The following is an 11,691-nucleotide window of genomic DNA, read 5'->3' on the forward strand; positions in this document are numbered from 1 at the left end:
CTTTTTAAAGCAGAAGCAGGAACCCTGAACCATGGCTCAAATCCTGGCTTATGTGACAAGAGAACACAACTTTAGCGTTCCCATCTTAAGCACATCACAAAAAACTCAACTCAATGTATCTACATCAGAAAACCTTCATACAATTTGGTATGAGACCGGCAATCTCTGTTCAGGAAAGACCTAGGAATGATAGAGCAGAGGTATGGAGTTGTGTGGAGAAGACTGCAAAGCACTTCCCTGTGTGATGCCAGTCTACACTGTTAGTTCTTCATTTTCATGTACATTAAATTTACTCCCACACTTAAATACAAAACAAGCAATTAAAAAATTAAATGCGATTTCTAATTATTATCCAATTATACCTAGTTCAAATCCATCTTCATTTTTCTGGTACTCTTAGCTCAGTAAAAATCACCACCACCTTCTGTTAGTCCTCCCACCACTACAGGCCTTCACATGTAAAAAGAAAAAGCAGAACCAGCCAGTAGAAGAAACACCAACTCTGCACTCTCAAATGGCCAGCAGGGGGCATTAATAACTTCCCCATACAGACAAATCACATCATTCTCCTTTAACTAAAAATGATATTTTATATATATATATATATATATATATATATATATATATATATATATATATATATATATATCCTGTCTATAAACAAGCTGCAAATGAGTGTTCAGCATACGTTAGAAACACACCACATTTAAAACCAGCTGATTACATCTTACATAAAAGGGATACCATGTTAAGCAATGTATACCCATAGTTAATGAAACTTCAGAAAGTACAGTAAATGGATTGCTACAAGTGGGACAGTTGCTACAGAGTCAACTAGATGTCACAATATGACTAATAGATATCACATGAATTGAACAGTGGAAAAGATTAAAAGGAAATCTAATTGTTAAAATGTCCAGTATTTCAAACAAAATTCTCTTAACACAACTGTTTAAAAGGAAACAGAGTAATTTGCCTACCTGAAAGGAGGCAATGCATGCTCTGAACAAACAAACACTAACTCTCCCTATGTTTTTTAGTTTGGGCCAAAATTAATCAAAGTCAGGGTTAAAAAAAAGCTATTTTAAATACCTTTTTACTCATCTTGAGGTCTTTATTCATGCAAAATGATTATTAAAGTCAGTGTGAGTTTTACCTAATAAGAACAGTAAACACTAAAGGCTTGATCCTACAAAGTCTTAAACGAGTTACTTTACTACTGTATTTGCTGCAGTAAATGGTATTATTTATGTGAGTAAAGTTGCCTGTGTTTGTAGAATTACACCTTAAGTAAGGACTTCAGAATTTGATCTTGTGTGTGTTAAATCAAAGGTGCCCAATATTTTGTCCATATGAGGGACACAAAAAGAACATGTCATAAGCCACCTATTTTGCATTTAGTGGAGCAGACTGCAGCCATCCTCCTCCTTGGTAAAATACTAGAGTAGGAGAGGGCTATGGTCTCAGCATACCATCTTTGTTCCATCTTTGACCTGTGCAACTTGCCCTGTAGCTACTGACCACACTACAGAACTCCACGGGTCACATTCCATCAGTTGCAACTCTGGGCATCCCTGTTAAATCAAATGTCAAGGATAACCAGCCAGTGACCATCTAGACAACCTTTACATTATTTACTCTGATACAAATTGGGCTTGATTTTGATCTCACTCTGGAGTAAATCAGGAGTAAGCGCTGAAGACAGTGGAGTTACACCAATGTAAAACTGATGTGACTGAAAAAATAAACCCACTGTATTTTAACAACAAAAACATACTTGGTCTAAGGTCCATTAAGACGACCTTAAGCATTCTGTGTACAAAGAAAGCAGTATTATGCCGATGGCTAACAATCAATTGTACTGGACATAACAAGGTTATCTTTATGCAAAATGTTTACTTAATATTTATGACATTGTTTTTAATGCAATCTCAGGAAATATCAGCTGCTAGAATATTCAAGGTGACTTAGCAATACATTATGGGTAATACAATGTGGGCATTCAGAAGATACTTAAATTTGATTAATATGCTATAAAGCATTTCTTCCTCTAGCTATTAGTTACGAGCCTTTTCTGTGTAATAATTTCTGTAAACAAAAACAATTTTACAAAACCTGAGCTAATTCTGGACAAATGAAGAGCTCTTGGAAATGTTAACGCCTTGACAAAAAGATTTGTTCCACCTGATCTCTAAGTCAACATCTGCTATCAAGAAAATTTTCTGAAACTGAAGGGTGAAAATATGTTAGGGTGCTTTATATGGCAATTTAATTCTCAAAAAGAATAATCCTCCAGAGATGTAGTGGTTACAACCTGCCCCTCCATTCTAGATGATTAGTGTAGACCATAAGAGGCGTGTCTTTACATGCAACTACATGCTTAGACTACTTCCCTTTAAAAGAACAATACCCCATCCTGCAGTCACAATAAAATGTAAATTTATGTACTGCACACTTCACTATGACATACTGTATACATGAAAAAGTTATTCCACTACAGAGACTTTCTGATCAGCTTTTCATCAACAAAATACTAGAGTAACTCAGTTTTCTGGCTTAAATAAAAGCAAAAAATGTACTTTCAGTTTCTGAATCTAATTCCCCAGCTGTATTTGCCATATTATTTAAAAGAACAGCCTATTTTCTTTCTGCAACCTTTATATTTTTGTTACCATTAGTAGGATAGCCAATCCTAAGTACTTAAAAATCATGAGTCAGAGCCATGAGACAGGCTTAAAAACCATGAGACTCAAATAAATAAGAACATTTGGGTTCTTTTTATATGCAGTCTGATTGACCCCTAAAGGCTCAACACATTTTCAAGCTCTTCTCCACAAACTTACAAACATACAAGATACAGACACATGAGGTACGGGGGGGGGGGGGGGGACGGACGGGGACGGGGGGGGGGGACGGAGAAAAGAAAAAAAAGCTGAGATTGTCCTGTAATCACATCACTGCAGAACCTGGGGATATAAGCAAATCACCGAGGATCACAAGACTTGCAATAAAATCATGAGAGCTGACAACACTGCTTAAATCAGAGTAAAAGAAAGACTTAGGTATGTCACCAGTGGCTGGTTATCCATGGTTTTAAGCAGGGCCAACCCTAGACCAAATGCACCCCAGGCAAGGAGTGTCTTCGGCATGCCGCCGCTCCACCTTCCCCCCACCCCTCCATTTGTTAAACTTTTGAATATCTTACACCCTGAGCCTAGCATCCCTCAAGCCCTGCACTCCAGGCAGTCGCCTGCCCCTAAATCCGCCCCTGGCTTTAACAGAAAATCCGCATGCCAAAAAAGGCTTTCTACACAGGAGGAAATCAGGAAGTTGAAAAAGGCAAAGAGTCTGCAAGCAACACAACCCACAACAACAAAACAAAAATTGACAATAATAGGCAAGAGGATGGATTTCTATTATTTTATGCATGGCAGTTTATGACAAAGCTCAAAGGATGAAAACTTTTTATACATCTCATAATCTTTTAGTAACCAAACACATTTTGACCTAAGGTGAGCATAAGAACCACTGATCTGCAACGCAGCATCCTACAAGACAGAGATTTGAGACACAGGTAATATGATTTGCTGACTTGGGTAATACCATAATCGTTATTTATTTATAAAGCACTCCCATTCCTGGTCATGTTGAGGTAGAATAATTTTGTGTCAAATGAATTATAAAAACATTTTAAGGTGTCCAGGTTTGCCAAAAGTGTGTATACTCATGAGAGAAATAAAAAGCATTAAATCCTCACCTTGTTTATGGTGAAGATAAAAATTATGGTCGTCACTGTTCTATGGGGGTGAAGAAGAAATTCACAGCTTAAACTGCTTCCTCATCTGGCTTCGCCTGCAATGTGACTGTTCATCCAGAAGCAGAGGAGATGAAAACCAAAATGAAAAAAACAATATCAGTTAAAAACCAACCAACTTAGCAGTGGCCATACAAGTGCCAAAATATTCCTGTGAAGATTGTGAGTGGTTCTATCCAAAGCAGAATCATTCATAATACTGAGGGTCAATAACATCAAAAGATTACAGAGTTGTGTCTGAGTCTGAGCTACAGAAGGATGGCAATTCACTTCCAACAAGTGACACAACTAGAGTGAAAACTAGGGCTCAGAACAAGCCTGTACTCAAAAAGCACATTGGTAAGCGTACTGTTTACATCTTACACTAGCTTCAGCCTATCGGGGACATTTATGATCTTTACTGTCTCAGTAGTACAACCTCATGAAACAAAAAATATCTACATTTCATGAATGTCCAAAAAGACAAGTCATTCATGCACAATGTAGCTGAAATTACTACAGATGTGCACTCACATGTGTGCCCGTTCTTGTGTGTGTTTGTACGTGGGCGCCCTTGGCCACTCTTCCTCCCAGCAACCATGACATAGATGTGCACTGTCTCCTGTAGGCTGGGGCTAAGGAGTCAGTTCCTCAGCACCATACACATGTGGCAGAAAGCATAGCCCATTTACACTGTCTGTATGTGCTTTCCAAAATGTGATATTGGTGAGTTTAGAAAACATAAGTGAGTTGTGGTGACAGTCTTCACTGGCAGCAGAACACAATTTCTTTGAGAGGCATTATCCAAAAAGCAAACCATATTAAGGGGATCTTGATAAAAAAAAGTGTTAGATTTTGTGGCATTTCCCCAGTTCTATCGTCTTAATCCTGGCATGCTGGAATTAATGCATTTTACTGCAAATTCCCAGATAATATAAACAGAAAGTATACTATGACAGCAATATTTTTCTAATTCTATATTTTTAATCATTAAAAATTACAGGGAGCCAGCATCACAATTCTGCTGACATCACATATCAAACAAAATATGTTTTGCTTTTTCACTTGGAACCTCACCAAAAAGTTTTTGTCACTCTTTAGCAGGACTACTATTCCTCGATCGTGAGGCAGTTTTGTGTTTGAGTTTGTAAGCATGCTTATGGCCCCTGTTCATCCAAGGATTTATGCACAAGTTTAACTTTATGCCAGTACTTAAATCCATCCTTATTCAGCAAAGCACTTGCAGGATTTAAGCATGTGCTAAAGTGTTTTTCTGGATTGGGTCCAATAAATACATTCATGCACATAGCTATTCATAGTTAGTAGACTACAAACTAACGCACAATATAGTTGTAGGAGAAAATATAGTAAAGTAATAGCTGAATAACAAATACACTAAGCTCAAGAAGAAACCAGAGTTACTTGTCCAGTTTCTGTAACTTCCAAATACACCTTTGTCTACAGAGTTGTTAAAATTAAAAAAATATATATACTTATTTTGTATATCAGCTAAATCAAAATCTTATCACCTTAAACTTTTTTCCCCCCACATTTTTTAAAATGTGGGACTTTTGAATATATGTTACGTGCCAGAGCCCAAAAACATTTTGTGTGTTTGTTCTCCCTGTCCAAAGATAAATATACTAATTTGTCTCACTCAAAGTTCTGCATAAGGTAAAATTAAATGACCCAGTCAATATTTTCAGATCTAAAAGCTTAGTGTATTAAATTTCTTAGCAAAATTCACTGGCATAGAGCACACCATTTCTTCGGTCTGACATACTTACCTGTATCGAGCCTGCTGTACTTCTGTTTGTTATGGTTATTACATTTTGATTTGCTAAAGTAGACCTAGTTATAGCAGTCTCAGCAGAGGACTCCAGCTAAAACTGTTCTGTGAACTGATTAAGTTGCATGAACTGTACCTGAACGATGTTCCACAACAGTTAATCACTCAAAAACCTGTATGATCAGCTAACAGCCTCATAGTGGGCTGTCTCGTATTCTAAACTACGGTTGAAACCAGGGTACACTTCAGACCACATATGCAATTTTTATATACATTTTTGAAACCAAAATACACCTTGTTACTGCACTCCCCTCCTATTTGTAGACCACAGCAAAAGCATTATACTATATGAATGGCAATACAAAAAAGAGTGGGTTACTACTGCGCCCTTTGAAGTTAATAAGGGTTTTGCCATTGAATTTCAGTGGGAGGAGGATCAGGTCCTGAGTTTTGATTCTCTAGATATATTATTAATATAAACTATTTTCATATTTCAAGTAATTAGCTGCTTTTCAATTGACTGCATTTAACAGTCTATTTTACAAAAATATTAAGATGATACAAAGCTACGGATACATTACAAAAAGATTTTTTTTCCCTTGGAGGCAAAGGAAATTCAGGCCTGTTTTTAAAGATCCTTTAAAATCAGACCATTTTTGTCAAGCTTTTTTATAATGAAATCTTAAGGGAAATTTGTTTTTCACAAGTTCATATAACACATTTTAAAAAATATTTACTCTGCAGTGCTGTGAACCACATTACAAGCAATTTGCATAAGAAGCATGATGCAGTACAAGGGATCGTACAAACAGCAGGAGTTTGTGTGGTTATTTGACTTTCTCCAGTCCCATTTTCCTAATCCCCTCCATACCTAGGCCAAGAAAGAAAGGACGAAAGAAAGAAAAGCCCAAATCAGCCAGTGCACTAAAGAGTTGCACTGAGAGTGAGAAACTCTTCATGAACTTCCCCATGAGAAGAAATTCCTCTGCTTGGCAGACGGACAGAAACCTGCAGGATCAGTTACACTGCGGCTGGGTTTGTGAGCTGGCAGGCAGTGCAAGATTTGACCCACAGACAGGCATTACTCCTCTTGTTACCTTCTCCAGTCTCGTACTTCAACACGAGAGCTATTCAAATGCCTGTTTTATTATTATATTTTTTGGACACTATTAGGCTCTAATAGTTAAGGGCCTGATCCTGAGAGGTGTGGAGTCCTGAACCATTGGGAATTGTGGGTACGCGTCACTGCTCAGATCAAGCCATTAAAGCCACAGGTCTAAATTCACCATTGGTGTAACTGGGAGAAACGTGAATGGAGATGTTAGCTACTTATGCAAGCGGCAAATTCAGCTCCTCCAGCAGAGTTCTGAAGTCCTTACTCAGACAAAACTCCCATTCCACTCAATAGCAGTTTTGCCTAAGAAAGGTGTAATAAAGACTTCATGGTTACACACTACAGGACAGATTCTGAGCTCCATTACTCTGAATGTGGCCCACTGGAATCATTCAAGATTTACACCAGTACAACAGAGAGCCACATTTGGCCCATTAAAAAAAATATTATTTCTTAAAAGACTAATGTATAGTGTAGTATTCAAACACTGACATTAAAGACAAAAATATTCCTCAGTTAAATGTATTTTTAAATTGCAGTAAACAACATGAAGCTCTTTATATTCTTCAAGTGCACTTTTTACATTGGAGAAAAATGCATTATAAACATTGACGCAAAAGGCCTTCAACTGTATGCTATGATGAAAAAATATCTTTTAAGGTAGTATAAAAACAAATGTGAAACAGCTTACTATTATCAGAAACAAACTATCCAGTATTGAGTCTGTCACAGATAAAATAGCCTTGGGTTTTTAGTTGGTTTTATTACAGTTTGTATACACCCTAAGTTTTTGCAAGGTGAAAATGCAAATTCATTTACCAAATAAAACACATCCAAGGCCCTGAGCCTACTAAGAATTATGAACATGCTTAACTTAATACACTATCAGTTAAGTAATAATGATAATGTGAATTATCAATTACTTAAATTATACTAGTCAGAGCACATAAAGTTAAGCAACGTGCATAGATTATGGCAGGTTTGGGGCCTACAATATTAACCCTTTTAATCGTGACATTTTCACAACTTCATACATATGATTTCAGCCGTCAAATGGTTAAACACCCAACAAATCAAAAGCAACAGATTGCAGAAGCAGCTTTCAGATACGCTTGGGAAAGACACTTAAAAATTAACAAAACATTTGTTGATTCATTAACAATAAACACACGTGGAACTGGTAGAATGATTTCATTAGCTAACTAAATATATTTTCATACTCTGCATACATGTAAAATCTGACAATCCAGTGCTGTAATAGCCCAGAAGTATCTTTCATAAAAGTTCAGTGGTTAGGAAATGTCATAATATGCTTAAATATTCTTCAAGAAGACACAGAAGTGAGTTGTACAATCTGTCCAACATAAATATTGTACATACGCCACTTGAGGTAGCCCAGTCACAAGACAAACACACCTGAATGGACGATGAATACTGTCTGTTACCATGGCAGCCTGATCTAATTACATGACTGATCTGGGCTAGAGTAAGTGCACTGAAAACCTATAGCACTGACATGTATCTACATGATGAGAGAGAGACAGGCAGAGTTGAAGAGAACCTATGAACCTTTGCCTTCCATAAACGATGATGAGATTAAAGCCATCCATTTAAAAGAATTGCTGCCTGAAAAATATTGGGCCATTTTCATGAACAAATTGGAGGGCAATACAATAAAATCATAACTATTAAAAGATACCTTGCAGCATCTCAAAAATAACTACAGTGTGATTTTTTTTCTGTCACTCTCAATTACAATCTCTCCCTCATTCATAACCCTTGCTCCACAGAGCTATAAAACTGAACTGTCTTCACCACCCAAACAAGCAGAGCTATATTAACATGAAATCTGAATTTTCCCTTAACTGAAGGTTACATCAGAAGCTAAAATGAAAAGACCTTGACTTCCCTAACATGTCAGCAAAGTAACTGGCTATGCCTGAACACATCTGACATGTAACTAACCAATACAGCATAACATATATAACAATGATCATTAAATATTAAGTATAACCTGCATTATGAAAGATGTATTTCTTTATCATATGAAACATAAAATGTTTCAAAAACTAAGGTCATCCACCTTAACAATTCCTTATTTGTGCATAAAGAATATTTATAAGGAACAACAATTTACATCATTATGTTTACTTCTTGGACATAATAAAGAATGCTTACAATTTTTGCTAATTGTATCCGGAGTCTAGGATCACAGGGGAGAGATGCAGTTTGGAGTCCCTATTGCACAGCATACCGTAAACAAAATAAAAATAGCCTGTCGTTCTTCTTATCCACATAGTACATTATATAACCAGCTTCGGACTTGTTTTCTTTCTATTATTACTCTTCAGTAATTTCCCCCATCTTCAATGGCATGGAAACAGTTCCCAATCCTGTCTTTTTATTATTATCATCATCATCACTACCGAAGCAATCAACGTTTTCTAACAAATTTTAGGTTAATCTCTAATAGTCTTAAGAAATTATTATATTCATTTATTTAGTACATACAAACCAATCAAGGGTTACTTTCCTAAGGTGTTTTATTTAAAAACCAACCCAAACAAGGGGAGGTCAGAGTCAAAAGAGCAATGCATACCTGCAACATAAATTAAAGAGAATGCAGCAGCCATAGACACAATCAGAAATGGAAAGAGCAAAATATTGCTATATCCAAGGATAATCACATCAATTCTTTAGCACCCGAGGCTGCCGCTAATCCCCCCTGGAGAAGCTAAATGGTCTCTTTGCTTTTAGCCAGCCCCAGATCTCTCACCCTGGCAGGGACTGGAGGAGAGTGAAAGCAAGAGAGGCTCTGCAGACAGTGTGAAGGAGGAAAACGGGACACCCGGGCCTCCCCTGACCCGGGCACTAGCCCTCCTCGCTCACTGCTGGAGGTGCCAGCTGGTGTCTCCAGCCAGCCTGGGCCGTGAGTGCAGCGTAGTGGGTCCGCGGCTGAGCGCATTCCCCGTCCCAGCGCCGCCTCTTCCCCCTCCCTCCTCGCTTCATTCACCCCTCCGGCAGCCACCCGGACCCAGCCCGTACTACACAGCCCAGCACGGGCTGGCGCGGCCGGCGGCAAAGCCTCCCCCGCCGCAGCCCGCCCAAACCCGGGCGTCGTGCAAAACTCCGGCCGCTCTCACTTGCCTCCGCGCCAGCTAATGCACCAGGGGCAGCCACAGCCGGAGCCCGGCGGCGGCGGCAGCAGAGCGAGCGTGAAAACGCCACCCCTCCCCAGCGCACACACACACACACACACACACGCGCACACGCACGCGCGCTCTCGCCTCCCGGGGGGGGGGGACACTGAAAGCAACCCAGACACAGGGGCTACGGCTGTTTCCTTGCCTGTCCCCCCTCCTTTCCCCTGCCTCCTTCTCCTCCACCCCGGAAGACATTTCTTGCATGCACAGAGTGCAACGAATTCCAGCCACCCCCAATGTCCCTCCACCTCCCCCCAGGATCGCAAAGCCATTTTCTGGCCTCCAGCCTTCCCAGGGCTGGGGTGGGCTGGGCTGCAGGAAGGCTGAAGCCCCCGGGGGCGGGGGGGGCTCGTCCAGTCCTCTCCCCCCCTTGTGTTTCTCCAGCTGGAAGCGCTGGAGGTTTTCAATCGAAAGGAGGAAAGAAGCCGGGGAAGCAAAAAGCAGAGAAGGAATAAAAGAGCCACTTACTGCCAAGTGTCAAGGGAGGTGGGGGCAGAGAGAGAGACTCACACACACTGTCTTGCTAGCTGATCACAGGGCTTGGGGGCGGGGGGGGGGTTATGTTGGTTGCCTTTTTTCCCTCTCTCTCTCTCTCTCTCTCCTTCCCCCTGCAGTGACACAGGTCCTGGATGTCTCCACCACTGTAGTAGAAATGATGTCTGCGGTACAGAGCTCCCGCTCCTCTCTCTCCAGTATGTAAATGTGTAATAGAAGCCAAATATGGAGCAGTTGGCTGCCTCTGCAACAGCTCAAGGATCCTACTTCATGCAAAAGGGACGGGGGAAGGGAGGAGAAGAGGAGGAGGAGGCACGGCAGCACTTTGGCAGGCGGCCAAGAGAGCCACACAGATTATTGCATACGCACCACAGAGCCGGGCCAAGCCAGTTTTAACCCTTTACACGGCTTCTTCCCAGTTACGGGGAGAAAAAAAAAAGGGGGGGGGTGAATTGTGGTGGGGTTTATTGGTGTTTCCCCCCACACACTTCAAAAGGCAATGTTTGCCCTCAACAGCACAATTAAAATAATACTGATCAGCTGCTGTGCTTCTGGAGAGCTCAAAGCGTTCTGCAAACAGTAATGAAAGTGACCAAGAGATTCACTTGTTTAATAGAAGAGAGCCGGCTGGGGATGCCTGCTGTCCTTTGGAAATGGCAGAGTGCTAATTTAAGGGACTCATGACGATCAGCCACTCAGTCTTTCACCATGAGGCCTTGGGGGGGAGGGGTCTTTTCCTAATTAGTATAATTCTTCCAGGGACAAATCCTCAACTCCTATTGGAGTCACTTGGCAAAAGGTACCTACCATCTAAATCAAGTCCCAAATGTCCTTTACTCAGATCCCTTCTTAAACAGCAAGAAGGCAGATAGATCTGGACCTTGTATAACCAGATATCTTTGGATGCTGACCATCTTTCCTGACTCCCTATTACACACTGTGCCAATTACACTTACTCTGAGGCTGAACCTCTCCCAACTATTCCCCCAAGTAGAGCAACATACCTCTCCATGATGGTCCAGTCTCCACTTGTTGTCTTGTCCTTGACTGCTAGGCTGGATTCCTAGAGGAAAACACAAGAGAAAGAAACTTCAGTTAACAAAAAAGGAACAGAACATCAAAATTAAAACTAAAAATGCGATTGAAGAAATGAGTAAAATCAAGTTCCATACCTCCTGAGCACCAGGGCCTGGGGGGGCGGGGTGTGTGCTCATTGTAATATTCACTAAGACCACTGGCAAGGCAGTGGGGTCCTAAAGGAGCTACTGACTCTCTGCTTGGGCATCAGCACACATGA

The 11,691-nt window shown here is 40.3% G+C and overlaps 1 protein-coding gene across 8 annotated transcripts in view; it reads right to left on the reverse strand.

The window, feature by feature from the left end:
* ATXN1 (ataxin 1) overlaps positions 1-11,457 on the reverse strand; it is a 276,664-nt gene extending 265,207 nt beyond the window's left edge. For 4 of the 8 annotated variants that reach the window (XR_007355211.2, XM_048839910.2, XM_048839906.2 and 1 more), the window contains exons 1-2: positions 10,368-10,668; positions 3,758-3,863 (exon numbers count right to left, since the gene is read on the reverse strand). The gene's annotated coding sequence lies outside the window, so the exon portion shown is untranslated. Of the gene's footprint in view, positions 1-3,757; positions 3,864-8,874; positions 9,130-9,295; positions 9,628-9,843; positions 10,030-10,367; positions 10,669-11,398 lie in introns of those variants that run through there. The other 4 variants (XM_075125368.1, XM_075125367.1, XM_048839909.2 and 1 more) reach the window with 4 other exon arrangements.
* Positions 11,458-11,691: the final 234 nt, after the last annotated feature.

Source organism: Caretta caretta, chromosome 2, assembly GCF_965140235.1.
Source record: "Caretta caretta isolate rCarCar2 chromosome 2, rCarCar1.hap1, whole genome shotgun sequence".
NCBI classification, from domain to species: domain Eukaryota; kingdom Metazoa; phylum Chordata; order Testudines; family Cheloniidae; genus Caretta; species Caretta caretta.